Here is an 18860-nt window from a genome sequence, read left to right on the forward strand (position 1 = left end):
ATTGATCCATTGATTGATTGATTGAGTAAAGCAAGCAGTCTTTATTGCCTCCTCCATCACCCTCAGACTCAGAAAGGAGGAAGGGCAGGCTCTATTGCCCGGGGCAGAGTACAGTTATGGCTCTCTTCACTGTGGGCTGGGCTCAGTGCAGGGTGGGGGTTAGAGCATGAGAGTTATACCCACAGCAGCCCACCAGATCCAAGGAACATTCTGTCCATTCATCTCATTTGAGGTGGGATTGGGCATCATGGAGTGTGAGATAATGGAAGGTGTCAACGATGATTCAAAATGTTTGGCCTGACTACCTGGGAGGATGATGGTATTGCCACCAACTGAGATGGGGAAGACGGCAAGAGAACAGGTTGGTGGGAGAATATGAGAAGCCCAGTCTTGGGTATGTTAAATTTGAGACACCTATTAGACATCTAAGTGGAGATACTCAGTATAAAATTGTCTATGTGAATCTGGAGTTCTTGGGAGACCCAGACTGGAGTTATTACCTTAGGAGTCTTCAATGTATAGATGGTATTGAAAACCATAAGACATATTCACTATTAACTGAGGCCTGCTCATTATGGATTGTCAGTGGAACTGACTGCACCTCAATTACAAAGCAGTGGAATGGTTTATGGGAAAGCCAGTCAAAACACTGTTTAACTCCCTTCCCCCAATAGCCAGTACAATCCCTCATAGGACTACAAAAGAAAAAAGATATCACTCCCAATGTGGCTCTACTAGTCGAATTGTTTTATTTAATATTTTCAAGACTGGTTTGCTCCATATAAAATTTTGCTCACATTATTCTGGAATAGTCTTCCTTCTTCTTTCTATCCATGAGATTCCTATCAATTTTTTAACTCCCTCCTTCTATGTAAGGTTTCCTCAGTCATTGTAGACTGGTGGTTTCTACCATTTACTTAGTGCCTAGTTGCACTGCTTCTTATTTTGCACTGTAACTTGATTCCTGCCTCTTAAACATTTCTTTATAAGTCTTCCTGTTGGAGGAATGATACCAAGGGTGTGCATATCTGCATCCTTGAGGAGCCTAGAACATTGCTTACCTAAAGCGGATGCTCAGAAAATATGTATTGACTTAATCTAGCTGTGATGACGTTGTGCTCTTCTTAAGAAATGAATCATCCTAACTTCCTTCTCCTGCTTACAGAAACAGTGTTTACCTTGTTTGTATTCTAGAGTGGAGTTATTTTATTATTTCCTTCTTAAATTTTGCCACTAATGAGTAACCTTTCATTTCTCCTTGATACCTTAACTTGTTAATTGCAAAATCCTTAGTTGATTTGAAATAAATGGTGAATTGGTTCAATAAAATATTCTAAGGACACTCCTTGAAATAAGAATGTAGTCTGATACCTGATCTAGCTTTGACATTTGTTAGTTTATACCATCTCCTAATCAGCTTATTGGTCACTGAATATTTATTTATACAACCTATACGTGTGCGCACACAGACACACACACACACACACACACACACACACACATTCCAACAGGTAAAAAAGGAAACATTTCGGTCAACAAATTTAAGAACTTATTTCTAAGTATTACTATGGATTACATGCTATCTCGATTATACGACCCACATGTTGTTAACAAAAGGATCTTTCTGTACAGCTTTTGTCTAACTAAAATCTTCATTGAAACACCTATAGACATTTTATTAAATATTTTTACATATTAAGAAGAACAGGACTTCTGAGTTTCAACTATGCTTTCCAAAAGGCATTCAACATTCTTAGGGTAAAAATACCGATATTAAAATGCATCAGAGTTGAAATATTATGAATCAAAATTTTAACTTAGAGACTAACAGTCATTTTAATTTTTTCCCCCTCACTGTGTTAGGGACACTAGGTACCATTGTAGCTTACATGTGAAATGCCATTCTGTAATCTCAGAAAAACATGAATGACAATATTCTCAGTAAAGATTAGGCTAAGAACTAGCAACCCAAAGTATTTCTGTACTCTAATCAGATGTAGTTTATCTTCAGAGGATACCACGCGGAAATATCACAAGTGGAACAAAACAAAACATTACAAAACAAAACAATATGCATAAATTTTGTGTGATATTTGTCAACTAATAACTACGACTTTGCTTTGATGGTGCACTTGATGTCCTCATTATTATCTTGCACTGTGTTGTACCTGGCTGGCTTTGGTACTAATGACTTACTAAAGTCATTTTGCAGATGTACCTAAGAGTAGTTTTACACAACCTATCAACTAGCTATGAGTTAGTTGACCTTAGGAACTGTGTTTGTAAGCAACACTTGCCCCAATGTCTGATGGGTTGAGATCCAGGATTGATACTATTTATAACATATTTAAATATTGCCATTTATCCAAGAACAACAGGCACTGCCCTTCATAGCCTGTTAGTGGCAAGGACGGTTGCACACTGATCCATTCCCAATTTTGGTTTTGCCTTTCTTATGCCAAGGGCATGCATTTGAAGGCAGCTAATTGGGTTGAAGAGGATGTTCTTTGTTGATGGAATGGAGAAAAGGGAACTGTCCCATTGTATTGATTTTTTATTAGGATATGTCAGATAAATAAAAAGATGTTTTATACAGCCAAAGAATACTTCACACTGAAGTTTCCATAGCCACAGAAAAATCCAGAAAGCAGAGGCCAGGTCTATATGAGACAAGTATTTCAAAATCTTTTGTGTTGTGGGTTTACGTAATTCTAATGTTTATTGTCAGTCTTACATAACCTGTAATAAAGGGAGTCACAAAAAACTAACACACTTATTGATTTTGTTTGCTACTACTGTGGATTCCAGTTCAGATTACCACATTTAGATTTCTTGGGAGGCAGCACAGCTTAGTGCTTACATAGTCTGCTCCACTACTTATTAACTGGGCAGCCTTGCCTCTCTGTTCCTCAACTTTTCCATCTATAAAATGATGATGACAATAAAGGTCAAATTTGAGAGTTAAAAAGAAGCTTTTTGAGTTAGAGTAATAAAACACAAGAAATAGTAAAGAGGATGTGAGAAGAGACAGAAAGTCAAATTATTATAAGCAGCACAGGGATCCCACACAAGCAGAGAGAGGAAAGGCAGCAAAAATCTAATTCCTCTTAAATCTTACTCTGGGAATTCTGTTTCTTTTCTTGCTCTTCTCCCAACTTTGTCTCAAACTCAGACTCGGTGCAGAAATCTTTCTCATTCCTTTCCCAAAAGGACAAAAATTAGCAGTCACAGCATGACATACCCAAGAGCCAAAAGCAGGATTTGGCAGCAAGATTTGTGCTTGCCATTTTCCATAGGGAGGGCTTCTCACTTTCTGTAGCAGCCATGGAAGCTTGAGAGAACAGGGAGTACTAGTTAGCAAGCGGAGCTTGTGTGGTCGCCTCCTATCTAGTGGAACTTGGGTTCATAAGGATGAGCCTGAAGTGAATCTCACCACCTAGGGGTTTGCTCAGCTACTTGAAGCTATTTTGCATTGAATCTAGTTTAGCTTAATGAATTTTCCTCAAACTGTCTTTCCTTTTAATGTAAATGAATTATTTAGATAAAACTCAACTTCCATCTGCTTCCATTTACTTAAGGTAAAGTCTTGCTGTTTTTAGAAGATATATATTAAAATAGCTTTTCAGTTATTTTAAAACCATTTTCCCCCCTTAAACAGAGGAAAAACCATGTGGCAATGAACAAATTTTTGAATTCCAAAGACTTAAACACATCTCAAACAGTAGTATTCAAAAGTCTGGATGGTTTTTACTTTTTGAAAACTAAGTTTTCTATGCTTTTGTTTGAAACTTACATAGATTGAATGATTGTGTGCTGGTCAGATTTGGAGGGAGGGTAGGGTGGGTGGAAGAAGGGGACTATACCAGGACATCTAGAATTTAGGGTTCCTCAAGACTGCCATTGAATGACAAGAAGATATGTCCAGTGTAGAAAAAGCAGTAGAGTCAAAATTAGATTCAGAGTTCTTGGCAAAGATAGAAGCAAATTGTCAAAGCTGGAGAAGTGATGCAGAGTGGGGACAAAGCTTAATTGTGAAAAGGAAAATGAGTCAAGTTGCAGAGAAAAGATAAAGAATAGGTCAAAATGCAGAAGTCAAGAGATTTAGCAATCAACCCATTAAAATGGGATTGTTTCTAGATCCCAGGCCAGAAGTCTCTAACTGCAATGAATTGGTATTAGAATAGTAAAATTTGGTATATCAGTTTCTTCAAAGAGCATGTTCATATTGTTCAATTAATGGGACCAGTGATTCTAGGATTCAGGTGTACTGCTGAGCAAGTATAAATATGTAACTACTTTGTTGCAGAACAAAATTATTCAATCTTCTTATTCAGCCAAATGTGTACAGACACTGCAAAAATTCAGAGAAAGTTTTGGGGTAGGTATGCAGCATTGTTATTAAGACTTAATAAGTCCTGCAAATCATTCCACCTCCTTCCTTGTCAAACAAGGATAACTCCCCTGTAGGTTTAATTACTGTCAAGGACCTGGATTGCTGGGCTGGTGTGGAATGTGCTTCCGTCCTTCTAACACAGGTGCTCCTTCTCACCGCACTGTTTTGACCTGTCATGATATAGTAATAGAAAACTCTGCAATTACAATGAAATAGACAGAAAGTTGATAAATGAGGTTTTGGACTAAAGCATTTAGGAACCCACAGAAATCAATTATGGTAAATATTTCCAGAAAACCCACCTGACATTCCTCTGAGAGGTTTTACTACAGTGATTTATTTCTAAAGAGAGAAGCCAAGAAAACACTTTCCACCTGGGAAATATACTAATTCTGTAATAATGAATATTCACATAGGTACTAATGACCTCTCTCTTTTACATATGCTTACAGATTTATTTTTTCTACTGTCAAATGTGTCATGTTGCACTCTTTATGCTCCACAGTGAAGCCTCAAAACTGTCTTATATGTCATATTCCCAGATCCTTTTGTGATTTTTATATAGAATCATATTTTCCTTTCTGTATTGTACAATGGTCGGTTGTCAGATTTATGAAAGTAATATAAATTTAAAGAGTGGGGCAAAGTTAAACAGATAGTTCTCCAACATAACCTCATTTCAACTGAACCTTTTTTACTGATTTATATGTGGTATATATGCTAATATTTTCATATGCATAACATTCTGATGCCACCATGTATCTGAGTTTACAAATTGTCATAAGAGGAACACTTGGAGTTTTAGTAAAACTAGTAAAACAAACAGTATGTCAGTCAGGTCCTTTGATCTCTGAAGAAACTTTAAACTAACAGTGATGGCATTTGTTTGCAAAGAGCCTGAAGTCCTTCGCAATTGTTTTTGCTGTGTCAACCTAAGTGAGGTCTTGAACTCTGAGTGCTTTTACTTATGTAGTATAAGTCACATTCATTTTTTTGTTAATTGGATCAAACCACTGACTCATATTTAACTTCCTATCAAATAAAGCTTCCAAATTTTGTGGTTTTTAATTCATTCTCTTCTTTTGTTGCTATTAAGTCCTGTCTTCTCCACCTCGTTTTTGCTTACGTGGTTTCTTGGACCCAAGTATAAGATGCTACATCTATCCTTGATAACTTTCATCTCATTATCAGCCTATAGCTCCAGCCTGTTAAAATCTTTTGGAATTCAGATTCTATCACCCAACATACTCATTATCTTTTAAATCTAGGCAAGTTGAAGGAGGTGTGTTTAATTTGTAGCCCAGCCAGTGTTGCACAGCTGTTCTTTGAAAAATAGAGCATGATTAAACACCACGTGGAGGAGAGGTAATTACTTTCTTTTGTCCCCGGAGAAGATAGTTTCAAAGTCCTGTAAAAGTAAGATCTTGAGGAAGCTCAAGAAATTAATCTTCTAAATATTTACCTTCATTCCATATTCATTTCAAACTTCATTCCATACAGAAATGAAGCTCTGGTTTGTTTTGTTAGGAGAGTGCCAATTTTCCTCCCTAGACATACTCAAGGTCAGCATGGAAATTAAATTTCCGCCATCTTGAATTTAAAGCTTATTCCTTCTTGTAAGTTTCATTCGCATCACATTTTGCAAGGTGTTCCAAGATTAGTTTAAAGCACTAACTTTAAAAAGCTCAAGTAATAAAAAAATATATAATGTTTTAAAATGTTTCACCTGAAAACATAGATTTAGCTTTCTAATTTGGAATTAGATAGTTCTGTATGTATTAGTCTACCATAATGAGAATACTCAACTCAGATTCACATTTAAAAAAAAGTTTCATATAATTTATTAATACCTGTTGAACACGCATGGCATAATTTTATTTTTATTTTTTGGAAATAGAATTTATATTATAGCTAATCCACTTCTAAATCAGGAGATCATTCTCACTGGTATATTGGTTCCTATTTTACTAGACCTGGTTCCTAGTTCCCACTTCAGTTTCTAGTGAACTCTAAAACTTTATAAACTATATCACAGAAGAAAGGGTATGTGATAATAAGATACATTAACCTGAGAAAATGCTCTGTAAATATCAGGTTTTTCCTGTTTGCTGTTTGTTTTCTAAAGGCCTGACATATTCAGAGTAAATCTAACATAAGAAAATATCTAGATAAAATATATTTACAAACATTTAAGAATAGATGAAGTATAAATACTGGAATGACATTGCATTTTTAAAATAAATAAAAGTAAATATGACACTATTGTAGATAATCTGGCATCAAGGTCTGATGCATTCGGCCAAGAATGATGCATATGGACTCAACTTCCAATTCCCTAGTGTCCACTTGTACTGTCCAACCAGGGTTACACTTCATTTCTCATTGTTTTCTCAGTAGTTGCTGGTGGCATCATAGTTCCTGGTGAATCTGGAGTCCTCAGTGATTTTCAGGGATGCTTCAGAAGCTTGGAGAATGAGATGCAACGGCCCTGGTGTTCAGTAATAACAATACACATGGAAACGTCCCCATAAATGGGGTCCATGGGATAGTTTGTGCTTATAGGTTATGCTATTCCAGAGGAGCTTGATATGAGAATAGGGATAATGAAGGGGGAGTTATTCTCCTCCACACAGAGGTTTTTTTTTTTTTTAAATGGCTAAGGGCATTATTTATTTATTTTTCAGGAGTTTGATCTAATATTGAACATTAGGGGCTATATAGCATATTACAGCACAGCATAGTATCTACATGGTGACAAAACTTTGAGGATTTTTCTTTTTTTACATTTGCCAAACATCCACATGGCTAACTAAATTTTTTAACTCATTCATTCATTTAGTCATTTGTGCTCTTCAACGAAACCAGATGCACTGCTGGCTACTTGATCCATTTATTTGACAGATCTGAATAACTTTTTTTTTCTGTGGTAGATTCAAGGTTCATTAACAGGACATTTTGTTAATGAACTTTGACCAAATAAGCCCCATTTTTCTACTGTTCTAAGTTTTTCAATCAAGTGATTCCTGAACTATTTACTGAATATTTATCATATATTGTCTTGTATCGGCATATATTTTTAATCTATAGCTATATGTTATAGGTTTGAAATATATGTATATGACTAAACAGATTGTAAACTGTTTAAATTCTGGTGGCATATAATATGTTGATTTTTTGTTATTGTTCCTGCATACTACTTTCAGACAGTACTTGGAACAGAAAATTTTGCAATTTTCCCTTGTCATGGATATTCATCATGATTATATGTTATTTGTGTTCTTTGATGATAGATACAAAGTGTATCACTCTATGCTTTGAAAATGTATCTTCTATACTATAACCAGAGATCGTCAATAAATAGCCTCAGATCACTCTCCCTGTATTCTTATATTTTCTGAGCACTTACTATTTGTCAGACACTATCTAGGTGCAAAAAAGACAACAGTGAGCCACACTGGTAAGTTCCTTCCTTGATAAAATTCATATTTTAATGTAAATACGTAAGTAAATAAAATACTTCCAGCTTGTAATACATTTTACGAAGGACATAAACCTGACGCTGGTGATTTAAGAAAAGTGAAATAGAGAGAGAGCCCAGTTTTGATGGTGTGTCAAGAATAACCTTTTGAATATGTTGATTTTTAAATGGAGTCTTGAAAGATAAAGAAAAAAGAGCTATCTACTTGAAGAGTTGAAGAACGCTTGAGGCGCAGGAAACAGGAAGAACAAAGGATCTGAGTAAGGGAAATGCTTGGGAAATTCTAGGAACTATTGAAGGTCAGCGGGCTTGAACCAAAGCTAGTGGGACTGTGCAAGACGAGTTTAGGAAAAGGAAAGACAAACTGAGCTAATAAGAGCGTTCTGCAATGATGTCGGACACAGGATCAACATAAAAAAATCAACTCTGTTCCAGTTAGTCAATAGAAACAAATTAGAAAAACGTGACAGAAAAATAGATCCATTCACAACAGCATCCAAAACTTTTTAATATCGAAAATAAATCTAACAACACGACTGAAAATTAACAAAACAATAATGAAGGGCCTGAAAGAATGTCCAAATAAATGGAAAGACAGATCTATGTTCACACATGGATGAGAATCAACATTATTATAAACGCTAATTGTCCCCCCCACCCAAAATTATCCATTAAAATACAATTTGCCTCTAGTGATCTCCTACATAATTTACTCTTTCTTTCAGAAATAGCAGGTTGGATAGTCTGGAAAATATATGATGTTGCACCTCACTTATATCAAACTTGCTTTGGAGTATAGCCAATTTCAAATGAGGTTTTATATACAAAATTAGACCAAATTCTGGATGCACCTAAAATTCAACTTTCAGTGCACACATATGTAAACTGTACATGATCATTTTGATCTCACTCCATAAAATATATCAGGAGGGAGTAAATGAAAGCGATGTAAAAATGCCAAGGGTCTTTTGGAAGATTGATGTAAACTGAGCATAAAATCCCTAGCAGATGTAACTAAAACTGAACAGAAGTTCTGGCAGTGACAAACTTTCCATGTTGGCCTGGGATTTGTACCTGCCACTGACAACTTCTGTTCACATATTATCAGCAACATCTGTGACATGAACTAACAAGTAAAAGATACAGACAATGAAGTGAGGCAGAAAGCACATCAGATCAATAGATGGAAACCTGGATTTTTGTTCTGCCTTTGCTTTAACTACTGTGAGAAATTGGACAATTCATTTAGCATTGAGTTTCTTTCATTTACTCAACTTGGAAACTGGATTAGAGATTCTCTAAGTCCCCAAATCTGACTGAGCAGAGTTGACTGCAGCAGGAAGGAAGCCAGGTCATGGTTTAAGGCCTGTCTGAAATGTTTGGAGACTTGGGGGAATAGGTAGGAACAGGGATGGAGTTACATAGTTATCTTCACCAAGATCAGGTAAGCTGAACTCAAGAATGGATAGGTCATTTAACTAAACAATTTCTACCACTGTTCCATTTTCCTTTATAGAGTCAATCCACAATGAACATCTGCTGATTTGAAAATATTTTCTTAATGTTCATTTCTATTTCCTTTAAACCATTCAGCGTATGGAAATGAATCAGTCAAGTTACTGCACACTCCACGCAGGGAGCGAAGGCAGGCTGAGTAGAAGAACTCCCTTGAGCACAATCTGGAACAATCACCCCCAGCCCTCAGTTGTTGACAGCAACAGTCAGAATTCATTGGCACGCAGTAATTAGAGATGGAGAGGCACAATTTCAGCTCACGTGTTCTACCATTAGTATATTTCAGCAGCAGAGCTGCTAAGAGAACAAAGGCAATAGCCTGTCTGCTTATAGTGAATTACTTGAAACAGCAGGACCTGTTTATGCTCTGCACTAGGCCAGTGTTCACACCACATGCGCTGCACAAAACTGCTGTCACCAAGGTGACAACCACCCCCACAGTGATCGCGTTGAGGGATAAACAGTGTTGTGAAGGCAACAAGGAAGCTGAAAGCAGCACTTATCCGCAGCCTTGACCATGGTTCCAAAACCTCTCTAACCAAAACCAAACCCCCACCTGCGTACATTGTACAGAAAAAGGAAAAGATACATGAGAGTAAAAAAAAAAAAAGGATGATTTAAAAAATAATCATAGAGGAAAGAAATAAAAAAGAAAAAAATAACATTTTTGAGCAACTACTGTATTTAGGATTTAAACATAGATTATCTTATTTCACCCTTATAGAAGAATGAACTGATTTTCAGAGAGGTTTTAAGCACCTTGCCCAGGTTACAAAGAAAATAAAACATGTTGGTTGATGTGAAGCCTAGTGAACATTCTGTGATACCACTCAGCCATTAAAGGTAGAAGAGAGCAGGGGAAGAAGAAGAGAAGAACAATGTCCTAGAGAATGAAGTGCTGCTCCATTTCTAGTTAATATTGTCTCATAGGCATAAACATTTAGAAAGGAATGAACTCCACAGCCCAGGGACACACCCATCCCTCCGTTTATGGGCATTACTGCATATCATCGAAAACAGAAAAAAATCAGCAAATATGAAATATTTCTTTCTTCATTATTAATAGAGCCCCTAGGATAAAAATTAAAATTGGGAGTGACTTGGCACAGACTCAAGAGGAAAATTGAAAAAAATAATTTAATTCTTAAAGGTGTCTCTAGAAAATTCACATATGTGGAACATTTCTTCTCCAAGACAAAGTCACATGCATGAACTATTACTTTGCATGACATTCAATAAAAAATGGTTATTGTGTGCCGTGATTTCTCTATATATGTTACACTGATTTTATTTAAATTCCCTTTGGCTGATTAAAATTCTAAATTTTTATTTTATTTTCGTGGCTATTAACATCTATAAAATTTTGATGCCAAAAAAACAAAAGGCTACTTATTAATTCAATGAGTCTCTGAGCAACGTTTTCGCCCATAACAATATCAGGCAAGGCTCCAGTCACAACGTACGCCTGTCATTTTCTGTAATTAAAAGTACACAGTCATATTTATGCATTCTGCCTCCTAGCAGCTGCAGTTAGATTAACTGTGAACAAAGAAAACATTTTGACACAGTTAATTATATGGCAGTTCTCCTTTGCTAGCAAATACCAGCTACCTCCTCAAATGAATAAAAGCACTTTTTCGCTATTTTTCTTTTATATAATAGTATAAACAGCCATGAACAACTTCAGTTTATACTTACAAGGAGTTTTAGTCCTAATATTTCAGTCTAATAAACATGAAACTATCTGATAACTTTTACTGAAGACATACGATTATCAGATTTAAAAAGATCTGACCAAATGTTCTTTTTAGGGCATGATTTCAAGCCTTTTTTTTTAACTTCAGATGAGGATAAAGATGAGAATAGGATTTAGTTTCACCTTTGCAATAGATTAGAGACCGCAAATAAATTCCTACATCCCTTGTTCTGTATATGAGGGCAATGCTGCTTCTCAGGAAGAGTCTCACCAGGCAATATATTTACATACTGGAAGGATTTTCTTAATAATGGGAACTAAAATTGCCCAGCAAGAAGTGGGATGTCCCTTGGCAGAGAAGGGAGATTTGCAGCTGAGGCTTCTGCCTAAGATGGTGAAGAGAACATGGAAATCAGTGGGAGAGGGAGAGCATAGTTATAGTTTACTACATGAAACCCAAACCGACCTGAGACTAATGATGGAAAAGATCATTTCTGGTCCCTATCTTCAGTCCTTTGTAGGTAAGAGGGTTGGGAGTGATGCAGTAAGAACCGGAGAACAGATACTCACCCTCAATCTATAAAGGCCCATCCCAGATGAAAACACTGGAAGGAGGCAGAGAGAAATGTCACCAACATGAGTTAGCATTAGTCGCCTTAATTTCTAAATTCATTTTAATCTCTGTGCTTCTCTCTTTCTTTGTGTCTCCCTCCATCTTCCTTTTCCTAAATTTCTTTACTACTCAGAATTTCAAAAATAATAGAATTACGAAGATCAGTATAGACTAAAGGAAAATGCACTGGGGAAAATATGCAGAATGGTCGAATGGCGGTGCTTGTCACTACATGCATACAGGATTTTGGTCTTTAGAGAGACTTTTATAAAGTTTGATTAAAATATACAACAATGTACTGAAATTTATTTGGTGGTTATGAGAATGGGCTTGGAGTCAAACCCATTTGCTTGGTTACTTCATGTCTCTGAGCCTTGTTTTTCTTAAGTGGGGGTCATCTTGCTTTTCTCGCAGGGCTGCTGAGAGTATTTAGTAAGACAATGTATGTAGGGTGCCTATTATAGCACATAGCAAAAGCCCTCTTTAAATGGTCCCTCTTATTGTTACTTAATAATAAATAAATGCACACTTTAAAAATAGAAGAAAAATGAGCTTTCTGTTATCCCTACAGTCAAGGAAATGCTTGTAACTCTCTTAGAGGAGTGAAACTATTTAACTTTTAACAATTTTTAGCTTAATGATGTGTGTGTGTGTGTTTGTATGTGTGGTGAGGGGGATTACTCTGTCTAATAGATATTGTAACCTGCATATGAATAGGAGTATTAAGGTGAATGTCTAGAAAATGAGTTATATGTGAGACAACACACATTGATAATGATGCCAGAAATCAGACCACGCTGAAAGCAAGCAATTTCTTCAACAGTCAAATTCCTCAGGAAGTAGATAATAGATATTTATTCCTAACATGTATTTTCTGGATGACTGATGGGAGTCTGCTACACAGAGAAACTATTAAAGTTCTGTGTGGATTCATGGCTATGCTAAATGAAAGTAACCAAACTTGTTTATGTAAGCTCTTCTTCCGCTTCATGTGTATCAAGGCTGACTCACATTTCCTCTATCTTTAGGGTGATCTGAGCTGTCCCACTTCACAATGGCAGAAGACATCCCCACTCCCGCTGGGCTTTCACACTTCTGAAAATCCCCACTCCCGCTGGGCTTTCACACTTCTGAAAATCCCATCCTTGGTGTTCACTTCTCTGAAAATAGTGGCTTCTGTAGCTACCAACCACGAACAGTTCCTAACTTTCCCTAAAAATGGCACTCAAATAATTTGAGGAGAACTGATGTAGTGATGGTAGCTGGTCAAGTGGAGTGAGCCCTGTAATACATTCTACCTGTTGCCAGATCCATTACCAGGGCTACACGCTGGGCTCAGACCCCATCAGGGTGTTGTGTTGGATAACAGTCAAGAGCCAAGAAAATGGGATGCTTCCTCAAAGTGCATCCGCAAAGAGGGTCTTCCTCTGGTTTCCTCTTTCCCTTTAGACGTGGAGACCTGGTGTGCTTTCTTTTAGTGTGTAGAGCATCCACAGTAATTTGCAAGTGACATGTTTCCCTTGAGGTTATTTATTTGGGAAATTTTCAGTTTGCATAGAGCTGGTGAAATATGAGTATTCGCATGGGATGGAAAAAATACATTTTGGGGAAGACAATCTCCAAAGCAAACAAAATTTTTTATTTTAAATCTCTATAGGTTAAAGTTTTAGAGACTCGATTCAATCCAGCTTAAGAATAAAAGGGATTTATTTTCTTTCATATTGGGGAAATCCAGTAAGCCATGACTGGATTCGGGTACTTAAACGATATCATCAAAAAAATGTTTTTTTCTTTAATATCTTTTCTTTCCTCTCTGTTGGCTTCACTATTTGTCAAGTTTTCTATAAGTGTTAGAAAACCAAACCCAAAGAGCTAAAAATTTTATACTCTTTCATCTCCTGATCTCAGGAGTCTCAGTTTCCCTGTGCTCCTGTAATCTTTGAAATAGCATACATTGATTATCTTCCCTGGGTTCTTACGCCCACCTCTAGACCAGTTTTTGTATCCAAGGGGATTGGACAGCCTGATTGTCCAGCCTGACAAGTAATCTTATCATGAAGGTAAGAGTCTTTCTGACAGCCCCACCAGAAGCACTTGAACTAGAGAAGGGACAATTCCTATAAGAAAGAACATAAGGTACATATTCATGACAGGTTTCAATTATTTACTGGAATATGTCATTTGTAAATTAAATGTTGGACTTGAGAATTTTATGGGTTCGAAAGTTCTTTCCAGACATCCTGTGCTTTTACTTCCAGGGTGACTGTACAGCCAAACTGTTAGTCTGTACCCTGGGGATGACAGCACTTACACGAAACTGTTTTGTCAAGTTTTTGAATCTGGAAACTTGGAAGGTCTCAGTTTCTCCAAGTCCCTCACATAGTTTATTCCATGCAAGGAACCCATTGCTGCCAGTAGTTTCTCAAGTTCCATTTTGTATTTCAAGGCCAAGATAAAGAGGAAAAAAGAAATCAAAAACTCTCCTCTAAAAGCTCATATGCTAAGGAATCCAGTTCTTAAGCTGTCATAGTGAGCAAAAGAATGCCAAGCCTTGCGGCTCAGTGGGCCAAGTTCTGTTCTCAGCCACATGTCTGTAGCTTTCATTGATATCAATGGGAGTTGTGTGTGTATGCGAACTGAGGACAGAAGTTGGCTGTGTATAAATAGCTCTGCAATGGTGAAAATCTCTTCTTGTGTGTCTGGTACAACAGAGGTAGTCTTTTGCAGTTAGTGGCTGCTTCTCCCTCTAATAAAGTAACCAGGCAGTTTCAAGAAATCCTGTATCAGCATATTTGATGGCAATTATTTCATTTAAAAGATTTTGGTCAGGCAAGAGGAAGCAGTATTTGCCCTAAATTTCTTTAATTTTCCACTTGCAAACTCAAGCCAGATTTAACAATTCTTTGCAAAACTGGCCTTCACTGTTCCCTTGGCTGAGCTGTCAGTCTGCTAATCAACTGACACACAGCTAAGTAGGCGGTGGAGTGGGAAGCCAGTATGTTCACTAAAGGGTTAAAATGTTATCTAAAGCAAGGTGTTTACATTCACGCTGGCTGCCAATGCAACAGAGCTGCATGGTATAGCGGGTACTCCAAGGGAATGGGGCTCCGACTCCGTCAGACAGGACACACGGGAGGATCTGGGGTCCCTTGGTCATCTGCCATTCTGCCAGCAGACCCACTCTGGCATTCAGCACATTGATATTAGGTCGAGCCACCTTTTAGCCTCAGATGAGAATTTCTTTTAGAGCAGAGTTAAGGATAGACTCATACACTCTCCATTAGAAACAGGAGGTTTCTCCAAGACTTTTATATGAAGTGTTCTAGTCTACAAAAGTTACCTATAGGTAGATGATTTTCAAATCTTTATCTTCAGTCCATGTCCTAGTTCTAAACTCCAGACTCACATCTAACTGTCTTCTGGACATCTCTTCTTGTATGTCCCATTCACACCTTAAATTCATCTAAAACTTAATTTTTATCTCACCCCACCCATGACCCATAGAATATCTACTATGGCCTCTATCTTAGTTAATAGCATCATCTTTAATCTAATAATTCAAGTCAGAAAACTGGTAGTAAGCCCTAACTTCTCTCTTTTCCTTGTTACCCTAACCAGTCTAAACCCAGTTGATTTCACCTATTAAATTTCTGCATTCTCTCCTCTTATTTTGGTCCCCTACTCCAGCCATGCAGAATGGATCAAAGCGCAGGTTTTAACCCCATTAACACCTGGGTTTGAATCTCCTTTTGTTACCTCTTTGAGGGGCACATCTTTTTGGAGGGCACATCTGTCTAAGCTTTATTTGCTTAATCAGTGAGAGGAAGATAGCATCTACCTCACGGAGTTGATTAATAGAGATTAAATTAGATTATATACGTAAGGTTTTGGTATAGTTGCTGACACATATTAAAGTTCTGGGAAATGGTAGCTATTCTGAAACAGGGACTTCATCCTTTTTGCTAAGAATATTGTATCAGTCTCCCTGCATACATTCTTGCCTCTTGTCTATTCTCTATTCTACATACTGTGGCTAGAGCAAACTTTCTACAATGCAAATCCTTCTATATCATTCATCCACATATATTTTGTATGGTAAATAAGTCCCTGTGTCACTTACCCATATTTACCCCATCTCAAACTGTATCCTTTTTTAGCCCATTTTACAACTACGCACTAGCCATTTATCCACCCACTCTATTGGAAACTAGCATTTATCACTAAAAGTGATAAATCTTAAAACTGTCTCCTCTGAAACTTTTCCAATCCCACTCCAAACAGAGTTGACTCCTTCCTAATGCCATCACTGTTTTCTGAAGTATAAAACTTATATGTTTCTATTATAGGTTTAATTGCACTGTATTGGCATTATTTGTCCACAAATCTGTTTTCCTGACCAGAGTGTTCTGTGGTCCTCAAGAATGCCTTGAAGAAGAAACTGTAATTAAGAGCATGTTTCAATTATTGTTTTCTCCCAAGAGTTTAGTCCAGTGATGTATTAGTTCTCTATCACGGCCATCACAAATTTCTACAAACATAAAAACTCAAAGCAATGCAAATTTACTATCTTACAATTCTACAGGTCAGAAACCCGGTATGCGTCTCACTGGGCTAAAATCAAGGTGTTGGCAAGGTGTTGGCTTCCTTTCTGGAGGCCCTAGGAAAGAATTATTTTACCTATTCAGGTTGTGGCAGAATTCATTTCCCTGCAGTTGTAAGACTTAGGTTCCCATTTACTTGCTGGCTGTCAGCTGGAACTGTTCCCAGATTCTAGAGTCTGCCTGCATACCTTGGCTTGTGCCTCACTTCCTTCATCTTCAAAGCCAGCAATGGCAGAGTCTCAGTGAGTGCATCCTGATGTATTCTTCTACCTTGTTTTCCAGTTTTAACGACTCATGTGATTAGATCGAGCCTAACTGGAAATTCCAGGATAATCTCACTATTGTAAAGTCTTTTATCTTAATCACATCTGCAACGTCTCCTTTGTCATATAAGGTAACATATTTATAGGTTCCAAGGTTAGGGTGTAGACACCTTTGGGGGACCATTATTCTTCCCCATCAAAAGAGGATAGCATATTTTAGGTGATTAATAAATAGTGTTTTTTGAATGACAAAATAAATGTATGCAGATAGCAATAAGTATTTAGTTCTTTTGAGTATACTAGGTGATTTTAGAGGGTCATAGATAAATTAGACAATTTGATATTCTTATCTGATTTATTTGCTATAACTATTTATAGGAATCCTAAATATTATGTTTTGTAGATCTTTGCCCTTCATGGGGCCATGCAAATGAATTATAACCAAATAGATCAAATGAATCTTTCTATAATCTCTGATTTACCATAAATCATAAACGTTATTAGTATAGGCTACATAAAACCAGCAAGAGTCTCTTGCTCTGTCCTTTTTGTGACTCCTTACAGAAAGATTTATCATTTGTATGAAGTTAATATGAACTCAAACATTAATTCTAAAAGTATTTGAGTGTCTATATGTGCCAAGCTTTGTGAACGGTAGTAGATAAAGAATAGTTAATAAAACATGGCCCCTCCCTTATAAGGCTTACAGAGTAATTGGGAGACAGATAACTAAAAAGTAATTACATCTGTAGGATGAACAGACAAGGAAAAAAACATGTTTTGGGATACAAAGATAATAAACATATTATACTCTAAGACAATCTCTTTCCTCAAGGAGATAATATTACAGCCGGGTCAGGAATAAAAATATATGGACAAATATTGCCACTACAGTGTAATTAAACCAATAATAGACATATCTCCAAGTTACAGTGATGCATTTAGGAGGAAGGAGTCTTGGAGTGAGGCTAGGATGGTTTCAAAGAGAAGATTTTAAGTTGTGTCTTGAGGAATAAACAGGACTTTTCAAGATGGATGTACAGGGTTGGAGTGGGGAGGAGTTCTAGAGAGAAGGGAAAAACTCAGGCACTTCTTTCAGTGTGGGAGGAGAGAAGGTCAGGAATATATTTGTGGATAGAAGATTTTGGCTGAGACCTGGAGGATGAGTATGTGCTTGTTGGCTCAGGAGAAAGGAATTTTCCAGGCAGGGAGAGTGGCATACACAAAGGACTGGAGGATGGTGAGAATGAGTATCAAGTTTGAGGAACTGAGAAAAGTTCAGAATGACCACAGCACAAAAAGTGAGGAATGGGGAAGAAATGATACTATAGAAGTGGTCACAAACCAGATCAACAAGGAATGTTAAGCCCATGAAGGAGTGTGGATTTTATCGGAAGAACCACGGAAAGTCATTTTTGCATTTTAAACAGGGAAGTGAGTTAATAGATTTTCATCTTGCTTAATTCCATTATCCTTTGACTAACTGAATTAGCTGGTAGTTCCCCCAACCTCATGCAGGAACTAATCTATTCTTTCTATATCAAGAGATTCTTCTTTTATCCATCCTCTCATTTCTCGTTTTATCTATAACAAACAGAACATGCAGGATTCTTGGGAAAGCTTGGCTGTTGTTCTTCTAGTCTACAAAAATAAGACCTGAGGGAAGCATTAAACTTGTCTGGGATCAATATCAGATTGGGTTGAGCCAACGTTCTTCCCTCAAGCTCTTCCTGTCTCTGGCAAGCTGTGGACAATTTCCTATAGCTCTGCATTTGAGAGAATGAGAGGCAAACCTCCACATATAAAAATGATGCAGGCATACTGTTATCATATCCAAGTTGGGGATGCAATGAGAGAAATAAAATAACACATAAGGTAGCATTTTGAAACTTAAGTAAAAAGGAGATTGGAAATAAAATTCCTGGAGGCAAAGTTCTCCGTGATATGGCTTGTTTTTATAGTGGTAGCACACTTATGGCAGTCAATTACTGCTAAATGAGAAGCAAAATCTAGCGGGTACTTTAGGCTTGGTATTCAAAACGTGAGTTTGAGGATGTGGGCAGTCTATATGTCTGTCAGAGAATACAGAGGCACTAATGCCTAAAAGTCAAGAAAGAATAAAGGAAGCAAAAACTTGGAAGCTAAAATCCAATATGTTAAAAAAAGATGCTTAAGGCACCAGAGAAATGAGACCTATCATATTTGCAAGAGTTTCTGATTCACATTTTGTTCTTGAAACTAAATGGCTAGAAGAATTTATAAAACTTATGAGAGGGGAGAAGTAGGGGAGGGAATGGGGAA

General features: G+C 37.0%; 1 long non-coding RNA gene across 1 annotated transcript in view; it reads left to right on the forward strand.

The window, feature by feature from the left end:
- The window catches only part of LOC131416280 (uncharacterized), a 43128-nt gene extending 30333 nt beyond the window's left edge, over nucleotides 1-12795 (forward strand). The window contains exon 3 of the long non-coding RNA XR_009222572.1: nucleotides 12724-12795. This is a non-coding gene — a long non-coding RNA (uncharacterized LOC131416280). The remainder of the gene's footprint in view (nucleotides 1-12723) is intronic.
- The last annotated feature ends 6065 nt before the right edge of the window (nucleotides 12796-18860 follow it).

Source organism: Diceros bicornis, chromosome 17 (assembly GCF_020826845.1).
Source record: "Diceros bicornis minor isolate mBicDic1 chromosome 17, mDicBic1.mat.cur, whole genome shotgun sequence".
NCBI classification, from domain to species: Eukaryota; Metazoa; Chordata; class Mammalia; order Perissodactyla; family Rhinocerotidae; genus Diceros; species Diceros bicornis.